A 16,321-nucleotide genomic window follows, 5' to 3' on the forward strand; every position below is an offset into this window, starting at 1 on the left:
GTTCAGCCTGGAGAAGAGAAGGCTCCGGGGAGACCTTGGAGCCCCTTCCAGTCCCTCAAGGGGCTCCAGGAAAGCTGGGGAGGGACTCTGGATGAGGGAGGGGAGCCCTAGGAGGAGGGGGAAGGGTTTGACGCTGAAAGAGGGGAGATGGAGCTGAGATGTGGGGAAGAACTTCTTTGCTGTGAGGGTGGTGAGAGCCTGGCCCAGGTTGCCCAGAGAAGCTGTGGCTGCCCCATCCCTGGAGGGGTTCAAGGCCGGGTTGGACGGGGCTTGGAGCAATGTGGTCTGGTGGGAGGTGTCCCTGGATGGAACTGGGTGGGCTTTAAGGTCCCTTCCCACCCAAACCATTCCATGGTTCTATGATTTCATAATTCTATGGTGTCCCCTCCCAAACTTTGTTCCAAGGGAGGACCTGGAGGAGAAAGGGACAACGTAGAACCAGTGGTTGCAGGCACCCAGAGGAAGAAAAGGAATTGTCACCGCTCGGGGTCGGGGGGTGAGAGCACTTGGTGTCACCAGAAGAAAATGCAGCCTCACAAAAGCACCCGCTCCCCAGGGTCCTGCAGGAGCCACGTGGGACCATTAGGACTTCAACTGGACACCTCAACTCATGGTTTACCTATTAAACCAAGACATCAGGCCATGGGAGAGACCTCTAAGGAGTCTAAAACTCATAGAAAAGTCATGGAATGGTTTGGGTGGGAACGGACCTTAAAGCCCATCCAGGTCCACCCAGGGACACCTCCCACCAGAGCAGGTTGCTCCAAGCCCCCTCCAACCTGGCCTTGAACCCCTCCAGGGATGGGGCAGCCACAGCTTCTCTGGGCAACCTGGGCCAGGCTCTCACCACCCTCACAGCAAAGAAGTTCTTCCCCACATCTCATCTCCATCTCCCCTCTTGCAGTTTAAAAGTCACCAACCGGCCACCGAGGGTTGTGAGAATGAACCTTCAAATGGTCCTCAACCCCTTCAAGCTGGTGCTTGAGGTGACCCATCTGTCCCGGGTTGAGCCACACGGGGCTAATTTCTCTCCTAATGAGTGGGAAAACTGCACTTTTAGAAGACTCCGGTGGCTGAATTGGGGAAAATATTCCCTTTCCAGCCAGCTCTGGGGGGTGGGATTCAAGGTCTCGGTGTTCTCCAGCTCCCGGGGTGCGGGGATGAGGAGGAGCGAGACCCGGGCGCTTGCCCCGAGCTGCCGACGGGGTTATTTCACACCAGGAACGTCACATTCCATAGAAATTAGGAAGTTTGCGGAGGGGTTTTCTCTCTCCCTCGACGGTGGTGGCTCCAGAGAACTCCTTGCCCCGGTGCCGGAGCCCCGAGCCCTTCCCTTCCCCCCGAAGCCGCGGCGCTCGCAGGGTCCCACATCGGACCCACGGAACGGGCTGAGGATAATCCTCGCGTATTTTATATCCATATTGGGATGGATACTAGTTCTTTAGTATTATTAATGTTAATTATTTAGCTTTATCCTATTAAATCTATTTATACTTCAACCCTCGGGTTGGTTTGTTTTCCCCCCGATTCCCTCTCCCTCGGGCATCGGGCGAGAGAATAATTGTCCAAAGGACGTTAAATCGTGGTGGGTTCCTCAAACACCATCCCGGGGGTGGTGGTGGTGGCGGGGGGGGGTGTCTCGAAGGGGTTCCCGAGTCGTCGTCCCCCCCCCAGAGCAACCTGGGGAGGGAAGAGGAGGTTCCCTTCCTCCTTGGGTTCCGTGACTCAACCTGGATTAATCCTACCATTTGTAGGATTCCATAAAACCCATCAAACCGTCGGCCGGGAAGGGGGAAGAAGCCCGGGGGGGGGGTGTGTGGGGGGGGAGCCGGGAGAGAGCGGAGGGATTCCGCGGGGGGAATCTCTATTTGCTTACAGAAATGAAAAATGCCCTCCATAAACATCCGACGCAGAGTAATTTCTATCGCCGGCCCTGTCACGGCAAATCAGGGATCTGACGGAGACAAGGTGGGATTATAAACTGCCGGGGACGGACGCTCAATATCTTTTAAATAAGAGATGGTTCTCCCACGGTGTGTCGTGTGTGTCCCCCCCCCCGCCACTACAGGGAAAGGGGGTGACTTCTCTGTCGTCGTCCCCCCCCCCCCCCCTTCCCAGCCCCGTTCCCCAAATTCCGGGCTCCCGGAGGCGAAGGGTTTGTTGGGCTGCTCCCGGATCTATCAATAACGGTTCTTCAATATTGGTTTCATCGTCGTCCCCCCACCGCCCTCCCCCCACCCCCGTTAATGGCTTATGACGACTTGACTAATTGCCGCAATAATTGATAGGAGCTCGAATCCTCCGACCCGGTCGATTCCAACCCTGCTCGAGCGGCCCCCAATAAAAATACGAGGCCACCAATAAATAACCGGTGTCACCCAGCTGGGCTAATAGAAGGGGAAAAGTGGCTAGGGGTATCGTCGAGACCCCCGGCATGACCCCCGCTCCCCCCACCTCTTCTTGTGTGTGTGTGTGTCCCCCCCCTCTCCGTCCCCCCGTCCCCACCTCCTCCCTGCCCAGCTGCCGGCGGAGGGGACCGCCAACCTTGGGAGACTTTAATAGAAGGCCATTTGTCACCTCCCACAAGCTGTCGGTAGCCGGAGATGGACACCTGGGCAACACCTCGGGCTGTGATGGGGGGGAAACACACACACACAAACACACACACAAACACACACCGCCCCCCCCCCCCCCCTTTCCTCCCCGCTCATATTAGGAGGCCCCGGCTTATAATATTTGATAAATGGCAAGCGGGTTGGCTCCCCGGGCCGGGGGAAGGACGCGGCGCAGGAGCAGCTGCAGAAGGTCACTCATTGGGGAAATATGTTCCCGTCAGCCGGATCGAAAAAAGTTTAGGGGAGTGACAGCCCTCGATTTTTCAAATTTTATTAACTCCGTCCCCTTAACAATTTGTCTTGAATTCCTTCAGATTCCGGATAAGTGTCAATAGAGCTTGGCGGCGGGGCAGGCGGTGGGACACGGGTCCTGCACCGCCATCGGGGATGGGGATGGCAGGTGATGGAGATGGCAGGAGGAGATGGGGATGGCAGGAGGAGATGGAGATGGCTGGAGGAGATGGGGATGGCTGGAGGAGATGGGGATGGCAGGAAGTGATGGAGATGGCAGGAGGAGATGGGGATGGCTGGAGGAGATGGGGATGGCAGGAGGAGATGGGGATGGCAGGAAGTGATGGAGATGGCAGGAGGAGATGGGGATGGCAGGAGGAGATGGAGATGGCAGGAAGTGATGGAGATGGCAGGAGGAGATGGGGATGGCTGGAGGAGATGGGGATGGCAGGAGGAGATGGAGATGGCAGGAGGAGATGGGGATGGCTGGAGGAGATGAGGATGGCAGGAGATGAGGATGGCAGGAGGAGATGAGGATGGCAGGAGATGAGGATGGCAGGAGGAGATAGGGATGATAGGCGGAGGAGGAGATGGGGATGGCAGGAAGAGATGGAAATGAGGATGGCAGGAGATGGAGATGGCAGGAGGTGATGGAGATGGAAGGAGGAGATGGAAGGAGGAGATGGGGATGGCAGGAACTGATGGAGATGGAAGGAGGAGATAGAGATGGCAGGAAGAGATGGGGATGGCAGGAGGAGGAGGGGATGGCAGGAGGAGATGGAGATGGCAGGAGCTGATGGAGGTGGAAGGAGGAGATGGAAGGAGGAGATAGAGATGGCAGGAGGAGATGGGGATGGCAGGAACTGATGGAGATGGAAGGAGGAGATGGAAGGAGGAGATAGAGATGGCAGGAGGAGATGGGGATGGCAGGAGGAGATGGAGATGGCAGGAAGTGATGGAGATGGCAGGAGCTGATGGAGGTGGAAGGAGGAGATAGAGATGGCAGGAGGAGATGGGGATGGCTGGAGGAGATGGGGATGGCAGGAGGAGATGGAGATGGCAGGAGGAGATGGGGATGGCTGGAGGAGATGGAGATGGCAGGAGGAGATGGGGATGGCTGGAGGAGATGGGGATGGCAGGAGGAGATGGAGATGGCAGGAGGAGATGAGGATGGCTGGAGGAGATGGGGATGGCAGGAGGAGATGGAGATGGCAGGAAGTGATGGAGATGGCAGGAGCTGATGGAGGTGGAAGGAGGAGATAGAGATGGCAGGAGGAGATGGAGATGGCAGGAGGAGATGGGGATGGCAGGAGGAGATGGAGATGGCAGGAGGAGATGGGGATGGCAGGAGGAGATGGAGATGGCAGGAGGAGATGAGGATGGCTGGAGGAGATGGGGATGGCAGGAGGAGATGGAGATGGCAGGAAGTGATGGAGATGGCAGGAGCTGATGGAGGTGGAAGGAGGAGATAGAGATGGCAGGAGGAGATGGGGATGGCTGGAGGAGATGGGGATGGCAGGAGGAGATGGAGATGGCAGGAGGAGATGGAGATGGCAGGAGGAGATGGGGATGGCAGGAGGAGATGGAGATGGCAGGAGGAGATGAGGATGGCTGGAGGAGATGGGGATGGCAGGGGGAGATGGAGATGGCAGGAGAAGATGAGGATAGGAGGAGGAGGAGATGGAGATCACGGGTCTTGTCTGCAAAACAGCCGGATAGAAGTGGTGACCTATGTAATGGATAAGACGCCAAAACTTTCAACATCTCGTCTTCCTTCCTTCAGGTCCTGAAGATACCATAAGGTGAAGGTGGCAACCAAGTGCTTGGGTGAGTTTCCAGTGTAGAAGACAGCACAGCTTCAGTCAAGAAGGCCACTGAAAGCCATCCTCACCAATATAAAGCCATCTCCAGTCTCCCAGAAGCAGGTTGTTGGCCAGATCTTGCAAACATCCCTTTGTCTAGTCATCACAACGTCACTTCAGCAAGGGTTCCTCCACGTTCCTCTACTCATTCAGCTCCTCATGAGGCCATCAGGCCCCGAAGAGCACCCCAAGCTCCTTCAGCAGCCTCAGTGAGCACCTTCTGCCAAAGCAGAAGAGCACCTTCTGCCTTGGACCCATCACCACCTCGCTTGCCCACTTCCGAGCTCCAGCACGTTGGGAGGAAACTGGAAGAGCATCCTTGTCCCTGCAGCAGACTCTGCAGGACCCAACCCACAGCTTCCCCGAATTTTTCTGCTGAAGGAAACTAAATTCCAGCAAGAAGAGCTGGGAAATCCCTAAATCCCAGCAAGAAGAGCTGGGAAATGCCCAAATCCCAGCAAGAAGAGCCTGGAAATCCTAAATCCCATAGAGGGGCCTGGAAATCCCTAAATCCCAGCAAGAAGAGCTGGGAAATCCCTAAATCCCAGCAAGAAGAGCTGGGAAATACCCAAATCCCAGCAAGAAGAGCTGGGAAATCCCTAAATCCCAGCAAGAGGAGCCTGGATATCCCTAAATCCCAGAAAGAAGAGCTGGGAAATACCCAAATCCCAGCAAGAAGAGCTGGGAAATCCCTAAATCCCAGCAAGAGGAGCCTGGATATCCCTAAATCCCAGAAAGAAGAGCTGGGAAATACCCAAATCCCAGCAAGAAGAGCTGGATAATCCCTAAATCCCACAAAGAGGAGCTGGAAAATCCCTAAATCCCAGCAAGAAGAGCTGGGAAATACCCAAATCCCAGCAAGAAGAGCTGGGAAATCCCTAAATCCCAGAAAGAAGAGCTGGGAAATACCCAAATCCCAGCAAGAAGAGCTGGGAAATCCCTAAATCCCAGCAAGAGGAGCTGGGAAATCCCTAAATCCCAGAAAGAAGAGCCTGGAAATCCCTAAATCCCAGTAAGAAGAGTTGGGAAATCCCTAAATCCCAGAAAGAAGAGCTGGGAAATACCCAAATCCCAGCAAGAAGAGCTGGGAAATCCCTAAATCCCAGCAAGAAGAGTTGGGAAATCCCTAAATCCCAGAAAGAAGAGCTGGGAAATACCCAAATCCCAGCAAGAAGAGCTGGGAAATCCCTAAATCCCAGAAAGAGGAGCTGGGAAATCCCTAAATCCCAGAAAGAAGAGCCTGGAAATCCCTAAATCCCACAAAGAGGAGCTCGCAAATCCCTAAATCCCAGCAAGAAGAGCTGGGAAATCCCTAAATCCCAGAAAGAGAAGCTGGCAAATCCCTAAATCCCAGCAAGAGGAGCCAGGAAATCCCTAAATCCCAGCAAGAGGAGGAAGCCACCCACCCGACCTGCCAGGGGTTGCGCGATGCCGTCAGCCGTCAGCGTTGACGAGGAATGACATGATTATTGCCCCGCGCGGCTCGTTAAAGTAATGGAAAAGGACTCACGTCCTCCCGAGCCTTCCACGATCGAATCAGCACCATCACCCCTTTTTTTTTTTTCCCAGGAATGGAATCCTCGTTTTTCAATCGATGAAGCACGTCTTTCACGAGCAGCTTTTAACATGCAGCATTAAGAGGAAAGGAGTCACCACAACCCATGGTCCCACCATCCTTTTCCTCCAAGAAATCCAGGAGGCACGTCAAGGGCGCTGCTCCACGTGCTGGGCAACCACCTGGTCCTCTTGCCCAAGACCTGCCCCTACATCATAGAACCATAGAATCATGGCATCACAGAAGGGTTTGGGTGGGAAGGGACCTTAAAGCCCACCCAGTTCCATCCAGGGACACCTCCCACCAGACCAGGTTGCTCCAAGCCCCCTCCAACCTGGCCTTGAACCCCTCCAGGGATGGGGCAGCCACAGCTTCTCGGGGCAACCTGGGCCAGGCTCTCAACCCATCCATCCATCCATCCATCCATGCATCCATGCATCCATCCATCTCCCCATCCATCCATCCATGCATCCATCCATCCATCTATCCATCCATCTCCCCATCCATCCATCCATCCATCCATCCATCCATCCATCCATCTCCCCATCCATCCATCCATCTCCTCATCCATCCATCCATCCCTTCCCCACATCTCATCTCCATCTCCCCTCTTTCAGTGTCAAACCCTTCCCCCTCCTCCTGTGGCTCCCCTCCCTCATCCAGAGTCCCTCCCCAGCTTTCCTGGAGCCCCCCCCTTTTAGGGACTGGAAGGGGCTCCAAGGTCTCCTCGGAGCCTTCTCTTCTCCAGGCTGAACCCCCCAAACTCTCTCAGCCCCCCCTCAAAGCAGAGGGGCTCCAGCCCTCCCAGCATCTCCGTGGCCTCCTCTGGCCCCGCTCCAACAGCTCCATGGGCTGCCTCAGCCCAATCTCCCCCCGACGAGGCATCTCCCAGGGCTTCCATGGATGGAAGTTTCCATCTGTGATCCCTGGGAGAGGTGGGGGCTTCTTCATCCTCTGCCACCCGAAATAAATCCACCTCGGAGGGGTGTGTGTGGAAATGGGACCCGTGTCCTCGTTCCTCGTGTTTTGGCCACGTCCCCTGGTCCCCGCTCACGTCGCCGGTGGTGTCCCCGGTGTCGTGGCAGGACAAACCGGAGCCCTTTTTGAATTCACGTGGCCTTCAAACCCGACCTTCTCCACGGGATGGACCAGGCTCGGGCGATTCATTCGAGACTCTTAACTTTGGGTTGGGAAAACCCTTTTTTCTTTTCGCAAACCAGTCGTCGTCCCGCCTGCTCCTTTCAGCCCCGATTTACGGCTCCGCCAGCGGCGAGATGGTTTTTGCGCCCTTCCTCCGCGCCCCGGGGCGTGAAATCAAACCTTATTCTTTTTTGCAAAGCAACGGGAAACGCAAGAACCATCGTCCCTCTCCTTCCTTCCCCCCCCCCCCCCCGTTACCCGCAGCCCTTAAATTCCCCCCAAACCTTAACGTTCGCCCCAGGCTTTTTTTTGTACCCGCTAAACCCTCCGAGAGAGGGGATCCATCGGTTCCCCTTGCTCCCCTCAAGCTCTCCAGGCTTATCCCTCTCGGCAAAGGAGGGAGGGGGCCGGGAGGCTCCCACGTCGCCCAGATGATTGGTTTTCCTAAATCCCAGTCTCCCAGGGTTTTAATTACTGGTCTGGGGCGGTCGGGAGTGGAACTTGCTGCCGTCGGACAGAAGGGGGGTCGATACGCCGGCCCAGAACATATTGAGCCCCGGCGCTGGCGGCCGTCTATTGAGCTGTTTAATCATCTTTTGCAAAATTTACAGTGCAGCCGCGGGAATCGATACGGAATTTATCACATTCCCGTGTAAATATGAGCGCGGAGAGGGAGGGAGGGAGGAAAAGAGGGAGGGGGGGGCGGGGGGCTCCGCTCTGGCACAGGAGCTGGGCTGGGATGGACACGTGAGGCAAACCCCCAGGACAGAGGAACCCCAAAAAAAAAACCCACCCCGAAGGGCTCGGAGCCCCCCCGAGGTGGTGGCAGGGGGTTGAGGGGGGGGGGATGACACCCCCAGCCGTGCTCTCCCTTGTGGGACCTGCGAGCCCCCGGCTCTGCCGGAGCAGGGATGCTCCCGGGATGTGAACACTCACCGCAGGATCCCAGAGAGCTCAGGGGGAGTTACGGCTTCACCCCCGTTTCGCTCACGGGGAATGAGTTACCACCTTGATCTTCCACCAACGTGCCCTGGTGGCCAAGTGGCTAATGGTTCTCCTGGGGGGCATCAAGAAGACCGTGGCCAGCAGGTGGAGGGAGGTCACCCTGCCCCTCTGCCCTGCCCTGGGGAGGCCACAGCTGGAGCACTGGGACCAGTTCTGGGCTCCCCCAGTTCCAGAAGGACAGGGAACTGCTGGAGAGAGTCCAGCGGAGGCTGCGAGGATGATGAGGGACTGGAGCATCTCTCTGCTGAGGAAAGGCTGAGGGACCTGGGGCTGTTCAGCTGGAGAAGAGCAGACTGAGAGGGGATCTCATGGATGCTGAGCAAGAGCTAAAGGGTGGGGGGGCAAGAGGATGGGGCCAGACTCTTCCCAGTGGTGGCCGGGGACAGGACAAGGGGCAACGGGCACAAACTGGAACATAGAAAGTTCCACCTCAACATGAGGAGGAACTTCTTTCCTGTGAGGGTGGCAGAGCCCTGGAAGAGGCTGCCCAGAGAGGTGGTGGAGTCTCCTTCTCTGGAGACATTCAAACCCCATCTCCAACCTGCTCTGGGTGGACCTGCTCTAGTAGGGGGTTGGACTGGGAGGGTCTCCAGAGGTCCCTGCCCAACCCCTGCCAGGCTGGGATTCTGGGAACTCCAGCTCTTGGACTGTGATACCAGCTCTTGGACTGGGGTTGATGGTCTCGGAGGTGCAGAGTAGCCAAGAGACAGAGCTGGGTGCTCGACTCCGAGCACCCTCACCAGCCCCACCACCTTGAGACCCCCCCCATCCCAACACGCCTGGGGGTTCCTTCTCCAGCCTCTCCTGCAAGACGGGAGAGAGGAAGGAAAGACCAGGAGTTTCTGGAAGCATCTGAGCCGAAGCTGCACTATCCCAGGCTTCTGAGCTCGATCTGCCGGGAAATCCCAAGGGTCTCTTCCAACCTGGATGATTCTATGAAATACAGGTTGGGCGGAGAATGGCTGGAGAGCAGCCCTGAGGAGAAGGACTTGGGAGTGCTCATGGATGAGAAGCTCAACATGAGCCGGCAGTGCGCACTGCCAGCCCAGAAAGCCAACCGGATTCTGGGCTGCATCAAGAGAAGTGTGGCCAGCAGGTCACGGGAGATGACTCTACCCCTCTACTCTGCGCTCGTGAGACCCCACCTGGAATACCGTGTCCAGCTTTGGAGTCCTCAACACAGGAAGGACATGGACCTGTTGGAACGGGTCCAGCGGAGGGCCACGAGGATGATCAGAGGGATGAAGCACCTCCCCTGTGAAGACAGGCTGAGAGAGCTGGGGTTGTTCAGCCTGGAGAAGAGAAGGCTCCGGGGAGACCTCATAGCAGCCTTCCGATATCTGAAGGGAGCCTCCAGGAGAGCCGGAGAGGGACTCTTTGTCAGGAGATGGAGTGACAGGACAAGGGGTAACGGTTTTAAATTGGATGAGGGGAGATTTAGATGAGATATTAGGAGGAAATTCTTTGCTGTGAGGGTGGTGAGGCACTGGAACAGGTTGCCCAGGGAAGTTGTGGATGCTCCATCCCTGGAGGGGTTCAAGGCCAGGCTGGATGGGGCTTTGAGCAACCTTGTCTAGTGGGAGGTATCCCTGCCCATGGCAGGGGGGTTGGAACTGGATGATCTTTAAGGTCCCTTCCAACTCTAACCATTCTATGATCCTATGATTGTATGATTCTATGAAATTGGGCAGAGCCCGTCCGTTGTCAATGCCGCACGCTCCCCCGCTGGCTCCGCTGTAATCGCAGAGAGGAAGAGGGTGAGCGATGGGTAAGTGAATTACGGAGCCGGCGTTCCAGGGGATGGGCTTTTGACGTCAGAAAGTGAAAGTGCTCGTCGTATTCCAGGGGGAAAAAAAAAAAAAAACAAACAACAAAAAACCCCAGGGTGTAATTACGGCTGAACTTCATAGAATCATGGAATGGTGGAGGCTGGAAGGGACCTTTCAGATCATGGAGCCCAACCATCGACCCAACGCTGACAAAACCCACCACTAAACCCTGTCTCTGACCAGATCTTGTGTCCGAATTCTGCGGGATTCTTGGTCTAAGGACCTTGGAGCCTTTTCAGTGTCATCCCGGCTGGAAAGGGCTGGGTTCTTATGGAGAGAGGGGAGAAGGACTTCAATGGGGAGCTGTGGCCTCCCGCGTGCCCAGGAACCAGGGCGTGGGGACAGGGAAGCGGGGATGGCATCCTGAGAAGGTGACATGGCTGTTCCGCTGCGCTCGGTGGAGTCACCAGTATAAGCAAGAGCAAAACTGGGGAAACTGGGTGAGAAACGGAGGGGGTGAGGCTGGCAGAGCTCTGCTGGGCAGACGGGCTCTGAACGGGTCTTTTCTAATGATGGATCCCCAAAAATATCCAGCCAAGGTTCAGATGCAGGGTCCACAGGCGCCATCATGGAATGGTTTGGGTGGGAAGGGACGTTAAAGGCCATCCAGGGACACCTCCCACCAGAGCAGGTTGCTCCAAGCCCCCTCCAACCTGGCCTTGAACCCCTCCAGGGATGGGGCAGCCACAGCTTCTCGGGGCAACCTGGGCCAGGGTCTCAATCCATCCACTCACCCATTCATCCATCCATCTCCCCATCCATCCATAGAATCATAGAGTCATCCAGGTTGGAAGAGACCCTTGGGATCATCGAGTCCAACCATCTACCCTACTCTACAAAGTTCTCCCCTACACCATATCCCCCAACACCACATCTAAACGGCTCTTAAACACATCCAGGGATGGTGACTCAACCCCCTCCCTGGGCAGCCTCTTCCAGTGTCTGACCACTCTTTCTGTGAAAAATTCTTTCCTAATGTTCAGTCTAAACCTGCCCTGCTGGAGCTCGAAGCCGTTCCCTCTCGTTCTGTCATTAATTACCTGTGCGAAGAGACCAGCACCAACCTCTCTACAGTGTCCTTTCAAGTAGTTGTAGAGAGTGATGAGGTCTCCCCTCAGCCTCCTCTTCCTCAAACTAAACAGTCCCAGCTCCTTCAACCGCTCTTCATAGGATTTGTTTTCCAGGCCCTTCACCAGCTTCGTTGCCCTCCTCTGCACTCGCTCCAGCACCTCGACATCTCTCTTGGATTGAGGTGCCCAAAACTGGACACAATACTCCAGGTGTGGCCTCCCCAGTGCTGAGTACAGGGGGACAATCACCTCCCTACTTCTACTTCCATCCATCCATCCATCCATCCATCCATCCACTCATCCATCCATCCATTCATCTCCCCATCCATCCATCCATCCATCCATCCATCTCCTCATCCATCCAACCATCCATCCATTCATCTCCCCATCCATCCATCCATCCATCCATCCATCCATCCATCTCCTCATCCATCCAACCATCCATCCATTCATCTCTCCATCCATCCATCCATCCATCCATCCATCCATCCACCCATCCATCCATCTATCCATCCATCCATCCATCCATCCATCCATCTATCCATCCATCCATCTCTCCATTCATCCATCCATCCATCCATCCATCTCCCCATCCATCCATCCATCCATCCATCCATCCATCCATCCATCCATCCATCCATTTCTTCCCCACATCTCATCTCCATCTCCCCTCTTTCAGTGTCAAACCCTTCCCCCTTCTCCTATGGCTCCCCTCCCTCATCCAGAGTCCCTCCCCAGCTTTCCTGGAGCCCCCCCCTTTAGGGACTGGAAGGGGCTCCAAGGTCTCCCCGGAGCCTTCTCTTCTCCGGGCTGAACCCCCCAAACTCCCTCAGCCTGTCCTCATCACAGAGATGCTCCGGTCCCTCATCATCTTTGTAGCCCTTTAAATGCCGATTATTTCACGCTGCAGATTTAAATCCTGACATAATAGAAGCTCCTTCTAAAAGGAAGAGACCCCCATCATCCTCACGGAGCTGGTAAAAAACACCCCCCCTCCCCCCTTTTCCTTCCTCCCAACCCAACGCAAATCGATCGTGCCGCCAGTAGCAACTGGTGAGCTCCCACCCGCTCCTTCCACCCCCCCCCAAAAAAAACAAAACCAAACCCAAAATAACCCGATATTTATGGTGTCAGCTCAGGTCAGGAGGCTGCGAGATGTCACCCAGAGGGACAACAGAGCCTGGCCGTCGTCTCGCGGTCCGCTGGGCACACACACGCTGGCCACAAGGCCACAAGGTCCTGGAGGGGTCAAGCGAGTCGCTCAATGGGGCCACAAAAGGCCAGGGGCAAGCGGATGGGGGGCTGGGAGACGGGGGGGGGGGGGACGGGGACACGACGACGTTCCCTTAAAAAAAAACCCCCAAAAAAACCCCATTTGCCGGACAAGGGGGCGGTTGTTTTAGTGTGTGTGTGGGTGGGTGGGGGGGTGGGCTTAATGGGTTAATGGCTTTGGCCCCCAGGGCGGGGGGGTGGCGGGAGGGGGGGGTTGGGGGGGGGGTGGAGGGGAGGGGGGGGGTGAAGGAAGTGTTGGGGAGAGTAAATGGGGAGTGAGTCAAAAAAAAAAACAAACCCAAACCAGGCAGGTGATGTAAAAAAAGATTGGGAAGGGGGGGGGGTGGGGGGAGGATGTTCCGTGTCATCAAAGAGGAGAGGTCCCTCCACGAGGAGCCCGGGAGGGGAAAATTACCCTCACAAAGACCCCCCCCCCACGGGGGAGGGCAGGCTCCCCAGAGGTGTTCGATCCCCACTTTTGAGACCCGGGGCCGATGTATTCACGGGTAGAATTAGAGGGACGCGGATGCGGGGGATCCCTCCCCCCCCCCGCCAGGCTTTGTCACGGGGCAGGAAAGGGGGGGGGGGGACACACACGGGGACACCCCCGGTCGATGCCGTGAAACCCTCGTGTCCAGCCGGATGGAGGGACGGAGCGAGAGGCCAGGGAAGGGTCTGCCGTGACAAAGAGCTGGGACGCCTTCGATTTCACGAGTAAATCACCAAAGGCCACCAGCGTCCTGGCCTCTACCAGCTGCAGTGTGGCCAGCAGGACTGGGGCAGTGGTGGTCCCCCTGGACTGGACACTGGGGTGGCCCCATCTCGAGGCCCGGGGCCAGTTTTGGGCCCCTCAGGACTGGAAAGACTTTGAGGGGCCGGAGCGTGTCCGGAGAAGGGCAACGGAGCTGGTGAGGGGTCTGGAGCACAAGGAGAAGGGTCTGGAGAACTTCTGAGGGAGCTGGGGGTGTTCAGCCTGGAGAAAAGGAGGCTGAGGGGAGACCTTCTCGCTCTCTCCAACTCCCTGAAAGGAGGGTGTAGCCAGGGGGGGGTCGGTCTCTTCTCCCAAGGAACAAGAGGAAACGGCTGGGGAGGGACTCTTGATGAGGGAGGGGAGCCATAGGAGGAGGGGGAAGGGTTTGACACTGAAAGAGGGGAGATGGAGATGAGATGTGGGGAAGAAATGGGTGGGGAGATGGATGGATGGATGGATGGATGGATGGATGGATGGATGGAGAGATGGATGGATGGATGGATGGATGGATGGATGGAGAGATGGATGGATGGATGGATGGATGGATGGATGGATGGATGGAGAGATGGATGGATGGATGGATGGATGGATGGAGAGATGGATGGATGGATGGATGGATGGATGGATGGATGGATGGATAGGTTGAGACCCTGGCCCAGGTTGCCCCGAGAAGCTGTGGAGGCCCCATCCCTGGAAGTGTTCAAGGCCAGGCTGGATGGGGCTTTGAGCAACCTGCTCTAGTGGAGGTGTCCCTGCCCATGGCAAGGGGGGTTGGAACTCCATGATCTTTAAGGTCCCTTCCAACTCTAACCATTCTACGATTCTATGATAATTATTTATTCAGGGTGGTGGGAGTTATTTAGCACCGACTTCCCTTATTTACACTAATTTTTATCCCTGTTGAGGAGAACCAGGTGGTGGCCGCGGCGCTTTCAATGGGGTGACAACACACGGGTCTTGAGAGGGGCCTTTCAGAGGCAGGAGAAAGCGGGTATCTTTGGGGAAAAAAAAAATGTTATTCCGGCTTTTCCCCAGAGAAACCTCAACGGACTGAAGATCTGCCATCGCTTTCTCTCCCGACCACAGCGTCCCCACGTCCCCGTGGGTCCTGTGACCTCGGGCAGTCCCTCTGCCCTCGTGGCTACTCCATTTTAGGAGTTTTTAGAGATAAAACACCGCTGTTGAGATTCTTGCAGCCTCAAGACCGTCCCTCAAGAGTCACCCCGCGGTGATGGGGACTCTTCCCTGCCAGCGCTTGGACCACGTCACCTCGCTCCATCCCACCACGGAGCTCCTCCTGCCCATTGCACCCACCACGAGAGCCATTCCTGATCTGTGCATCCATAACTCATGGCTCAGGAGGTGGGATCCCACTTCACTCCTCCCCCAGCCATCCCTGCCCATGTCTGGGAGCTCTCGGAGGGGCTGTCGGAGCGGTTCCTCCTGACCACCAGTGCCCTCCACGCAATCCCAGACCGGTGGGGACCTCTGGAGACACCCCCGCCCCCCCCCGCCAGAGCAGGGTGACCCAGAGCAGGTTGGAGATGGGGTTGGAATGTCTCCAGAGAAGGAGACTCCACACCCTCTCTGAGCAGCCTCTTCCAGGAAAGCTTTCCTTATTTTCTCCATCCTGGTTTGTGCCCGTTGCCCCTCGTCCTGTTCCTGGCCACCACCGGGAAGAGTCTGGTCCCATCCTCTTGCCCCCCCACCTTTTAGCTCTTGCTCAGCATCCATGAGGTCCCCTCTCAGCCTTCTCTTCTCCACCTCAGACGCTCTGGACCCCACACGGGCCAATATTTTCCTCCGAGGACCGCCCCCCCCCAAGTCCCACGCTCCCACAGCCCCGGAGCCCCCCCTCTCTGCTTTTTGAACTCCCTTCTCCATCGGCATCCCTGCCTAAAACCATTTCCAATATGGTTTTTTGTGGTTTTTTTTTTTTTTCTCTCACTCCCTCCTTTTTTTTGGGGGGGGGGGGGTTAATTTATGGCCAGGAGGAGACGGGGCCCCGCTCTCTGGCCGGTTCCCGGAGAGAAGCCCTGACCCGGAGCTCACAACGGAATCCGGGCGCTATCGAGTCTCAACCTCGCCCTCCTGGTTTTTTCTCTCCGCGGCAGATAACGAGCAGACGGCGGAGATGACAATCAGGGTTCAGCGGTTTTGAACCTACAATTGTTTTTCTCCCTCTCTTCTGGGGACGTTTAGCCTCGGCGGATGCTCCTCGCCGTTATCTTTTCTTTTTTTATGGCTGTTTTCTTAAGGAATCGGCCTCAGCGGCAGGCGGCTGGTGAGCGCTCGCCAGAACAGGCACAGAATCGCTGCTTTTGGCTCCATCAGAGGTGCCACGGGTGGCCCCGGAGGGAGGAGAGGGGCTGGAATGGTCATGGAGTGAGGAGGAGTGACAGGGACACGAGGGAGGGACTCTTGATGAGGGAGGGGAGCCATAGGAGGAGGGGGAAGGGTTTGAGACTGAAAGAGGGGAGATGGAGATGAGATGTGGGGAAGAAATGGATGGATGGATGGATGGATGGATGGATGGATGAGGAGATGGATGGATGGATGGATGGATGAGGAGATGGATGGATGGATGGATGGATGGATGGATGGATGGATGGAGAGATGCATGGATGGATGGATGGATGGATGGATGGAGAGATGGATGATTGGATAGATGGATGGATGGATGGAGAGATGGATGGTTGGATGGATGGATGGATGGATGGATGGGTTGAGACCCCAGCCCAGGTTGCCCCGAGAAGCTGTGGCTGCCCCATCCCTGGAGGGGTTCAAGGCCAGGTTGGAGGGGGCTTGGAGCAACCTGCTCTGGTGGGAGGTGTCCCTGGATGGAACTGGTTGGACTTTAAGGTCCCTTCCCACCCAAACCCTTCCATGATTCTATGATTCTATGAAGAGACCGACCCCACCTCTCTCCAACTCCCTGAAAGGAGGGTGTAGCCAGGGGCGGTCGGTCTCTTCTCCCAAGGAACAGGCCAT

At 56.4% G+C, this 16,321-nt stretch overlaps 1 protein-coding gene across 1 annotated transcript in view; it reads right to left on the reverse strand.

Annotated features, from left to right (window-relative positions):
- CLPB (ClpB family mitochondrial disaggregase) overlaps window positions 1–16,321 on the reverse strand; it is a 94,081-nt gene that overhangs the window by 34,110 nt on the left and 43,650 nt on the right.

Source organism: Numenius arquata, chromosome 1, assembly GCF_964106895.1.
Source record: "Numenius arquata chromosome 1, bNumArq3.hap1.1, whole genome shotgun sequence".
Lineage (NCBI taxonomy): Eukaryota > Metazoa > Chordata > Aves > Charadriiformes > Scolopacidae > Numenius > Numenius arquata.